Source organism: Opisthorchis viverrini (genome assembly GCF_000715545.1).
Source record: "Opisthorchis viverrini unplaced genomic scaffold opera_v5_135, whole genome shotgun sequence".
Taxonomy (NCBI): Eukaryota; Metazoa; Platyhelminthes; class Trematoda; order Opisthorchiida; family Opisthorchiidae; genus Opisthorchis; species Opisthorchis viverrini.
In genome coordinates, this window is record NW_008751792.1 from 393,294 (window position 1) to 397,980 (window position 4,687).

Consider the following 4,687-nt stretch of genomic DNA (forward strand, 5'->3'; position numbering starts at 1 on the left):
GAGAAAATTTGGAATGTCCAATCATCGCAGCATCAGCCTTGAGACTGATAAGATATTGCCATTCTGTTGTAAGTTTCTGAAGCGTCAACTCTTGAACCCTTTCAATTCGACTCAGTAACCGGTTCGGAATAACTGCATCATTCGGCGACTGAAATCCATTTACGAAGACGACACGCTTAAAGTCGGCTTGAAACACGTCTTCATATTTCTTGAACCAGCTTTTGAAAGTTCGTCCAGATTCAGCATCGAAATCGAATTCAGTGTTCGAGCTCGCAACAGTGCCCGTGTAAGAAGATAGAGACCAAACTGTTTTTATCGCATTCGTTTACATACTGCGCATCAGACGTTCAACAAGCCTCATCTGAGCTTTTTACAACTGTTTTTCTGTTGCTGTATAATTAATTTGAGTTGCTCTACCGACACTGACATCGTGGGTTCGGGTTGTCGCCAGCTGTTTTGACTTTCCTGACGATCGCGCAACTCTGTAAAGGTCCTTGGCTTTCTACCTCGCACACTATGGTTTATTGAACGGAACGGTAGCTCTAGACAGCTCTTTTTGGGAGGAAAATTATTACAAAAGTTTTTTATATGGTGATCACGGTGTGCTTCACAAGGTCTTGCTAAAAACTCCGGGCGAGAAGCGTCGAGCTAAAGATGCTCGAACCAGACTGGCTGGCATTCTGACCAGTCAGTGTATGCCGTCATCTGGTCCACAACATGCACGTGACACATCTATCCACATAATGGGTCGGCTGGATTCGGGGGCAATCTTAAGTACGCCGACCCTGCTGTGAGCGTACTTCCACCCGTGTGCCAACTTTTACGTAATCTTAAACTCGATACTGGTGCTCTCAGCCTAAATGACAAAAACCAAACCATAGTCAGTTTTTTCTTCACTACCAGGGCGCATTCTGCGCCTATATATATATATATCCGTTTGATGAGTTGCCCAACTAAATACTCACACACAAAATGGCGGTACGCTTCTGCTCGATAGGGTCGCTCACACCTACACTCCATCGCCGTTTAGCCACTGTGAACTCTCCGTGAATATCACCATTCCATTCCCACTGTCTCATTGTCAGCTGTCAATTCACTTTTCCTCCACGACTTGCATTGACCAGCGTCTGTTGCTAGTTCGAATTCGCTAGACTGTCTTTACTAGCCCTGCTTGCCCTCAACCCTAAAAAGTCAGTAGCTGGAGCATTTATTAATGCACAAACCGCACTTACGGCTGCTTGGATAGTTTTTCCACCTAGCAGACATGGTAGCATGCATCAGGGATGAAAACCCCGTGTGGTGGATGGATACGCCGTGCAGAGAGTCGCCCCGTTACGTCACACCATTTTGCTTTCGTATACCCCCGCCCCTTCAGTAGCATGAGTGCATCGCCCATCGCCGGTGGTTCTGAGTCTGGCCCTTAAATGCAGGAAATCAAAAAGTATTGCTGACCTCTATTTCCCACTGCTGATGTTGGGCTCGTCCCGGTTGAGTTATGTATCTGGCAACGCCATAAACCAAGGATGAAAAAAGCTGGCCTCTCATCTGTCAAAAATAAAAAATACAGTAAATCCACCGGGGATAGCCTGAAGACACTGCAATACCCATGGCATACATCGACGAGCAACGCTTTATCTTTCTTCGTCAGAACGGATGCTACACCGCACCAAAGCCCTGTTCCTCAACCGAACAGAGAGCACACGTGCCTACTGCTCCCAGAAGTAGACACGAAAGCTTTCATCGCCATGCATCACTTGTTACCTTGAAGACGATGGCGGTGCTTCGGAGACTGGTGACTATTTCTCTTGCACATACCTTCTCTCCCGGTTCTCTCCAACTCACGTTTTAAACGCCAGATTCACCAGTTACCTCAGAAGTTGGCTCCCGTTAGCCCTTATGTATCTGATTTCCACACCACCACCACTACGTGCTTATGTCGGCTTTTAATATAATAATAATAATAATAATAATAACGTATATTCCCGACTTGTGGGTGGCATACCGTCTGGCATGATCATGCGTTTACAGTCAAGCTGGGGTATGATATGGGGATTTGCAGGGGATTGCACGAAAAGGGGACAATGTCATAAAAAGTTGGAGGTACTCGATTAAATAATAATAATATGTTTCTTTTGCAACTTTTAAGGAACGATAGGCATGAGGTCCGAGTAATTCAGTGACTCAGTTTGGCTGACATGAACTAAAACTGGAAAACCATTGCTGGCCATGAGTGACCTTGGGAGGTTGGGTAGACGACCGGAGTCATAACAAGCAAAAGTGAAGGTGGAGATGGGATAATTCGAGTTGGGAGAACACGGCAAGTTTGATCTCGAAAATATGGTGCAATCTGAGAACAAGCAGACTCACTGGTTGCTCTGTTGTTGGGACGGCAGGTGAAGGGGGTAGGTTGGATGGGGACACAGTGGTGGTTGAATTTGAATGAGTAGTCAAACAGGTCGGAATGAATGTCATGGTGGTAGTTGGGGCCAATGAAACGAGTAGGCAAGAGGGCACGGTTGAGAGGAGGAATGGAACAGTTGCGGGTGTGCTATCAAACTGAGTATGGCAGTGCCGTATCATCATTGGCCTGACATGCTTCAGTTTTTGGACAGCCCCGTGACGGACATCAAATTTGAGATGATTCGACTTGGGTATGCAGTTCATTTAGCAGCGGTATTCATTTCAGCCTGGTTGAGGAACGAAACCGATATGAGATTGTAGGTTTTCTTGGTCCGCTTGGCGATCCCGGAGTTGTAGATCATAGGCCAGGTGGCGTGGTTGTCAGCTAACCAGGTCGTCCAAAGCGGGCACTTCCGAAGTTCAAAGCTTGGGAAGGTGAGAGGATGGGAGGAGATTTGCAAAACATGGTGAGTTTAAGGGGATATGAAATGAGATAATTTGCATTGATATATATCGTATATTAGCAAACCCAAACCCTGGTCGCCAGGCTATTAAGTACAAACCCATCTTCATCCTATTCCATGTAACCGCTTGTCATCACCCTAATCGCGGCAGACGTCAAGTTTTTCTTTCTATGCATATTACCGCACATTATCCCATTTGATGTCTCCTGAAACTCACCATGCTCAACAAATCTCATCCCTCCCCCTCATCTTCCCAAGCTTTGAACTTCGGCAATGCCCGGTTGAAACGACTTGGTTGGCTGTTATCCACCCCACCTGGCCAATGATCTACAACCACAGGATCCCCAAACGGACCAAGAAAACATGCGATCCCATATCGGCTTCGTTCCACCTTGTTTCCTTAGCCAGCCTAAAATGAATCACGCTGTCCAAGGAACGCCATACCCGAGTCAAATAACCTTAAATGTAACGTCCGTTACGAAGCTGTCTAAAAACTGAAGTATATCAGGCCAGTGATGGCACGACGCTGCCATACCCAGTTTGGGAGCACATCCTCAACAATTACTTTCCTTTTTAGTGTCTGTAATCCGTTGTCACACTTACCACTCTTCCTGAACTTAAACCACACTTTGTAACTGTCGTACGTACTGTATCATGACGTTTGTTTTAGTGTTACGAATACACAATTTTCCGGTGCGACCTACTGACTTCTTGCTGTGCGAGTGTATTTACGCTCCGTTGAACTGTCTGTTGACTGCTGAACGAGTGGAACCAAATCTGTGTCTGTGTCAACTGTTGAGCGTCACAATAAATCCCTGTGACATCTTTTAGCCGTGAATAATTTCCTACCGTGGAATATATCGCGCACGCGGAATCATCAGTGGGAAACTCCGACAAGTGAATATTTCCTTTCACAGCCAGTTACTGCATTTGGATCGGTGTAGTGGACATATTCGTGAGTCCGCATTTGACTACTCATTTATTTCCTGTTGTGATTTTGTGAATTTGTTTTGGCTACTTTGCTTGTTAATTCATCCGAACAAGCTGATAAGGTCCTAGTGCGCTACAAGACCGGAGAGAGCTTGTCAAACTTTTCCGCGTCACGTTGTCCAAATCACATCAGAATGTAGATACTTAATATGATTTTCCCTGGGTGAAATCCCATCAGAAGAGATCAATGACGAGAAAGATTCAAAAACTTTCCATGCAGTTCGTGTTCCGGCTTGCGTGTTGCCATCATCTCACTTCTAAAAAACCTACTATGCCCGACTTTAAAACAACGACACCGATGAGTCTCTACAGTTCCGCTGTACACCGTGTTGCTATTATTCCCTCCAACACCTATCCGCCTTGCTAACCACTCCACTTCGTCATCCCCACTTGCATTTTTTGTGGCCCTGGCTATGACTCCAACAGTCCAAGGCAACGAGGTCTTAACAGTGATTTTAGGTTTTAGTTCAACAGGATCGGCTAAATGACCCCAAAACTGCGGCTCCACCTGGGCTGATGTTCTGGTTCCCTTTTATTCACCTTTAAACTTTTCTTGACATGTGTCGGACAGGAAGCCTGTAGAATACTTCGACGTATTCAGGAGAGATGTTCTGGCTTTTATTCACCTTTAAACTTTTCTTGACATGTGTCGGACAGGAAGCCTGTAGAATACTTCGACGTATTCAGGAGAGCCCGCCCAAGTGACGCGCAAAATCACAAGCCAGAAATTGTGGATTCTTGAGATTTATCAAAAGATGCGGTACTACATGTATAAAATACGTAATAAAAGGGGTACAAACCTCAAATTATGGGGGTTTCCGTCTAAACTGTTG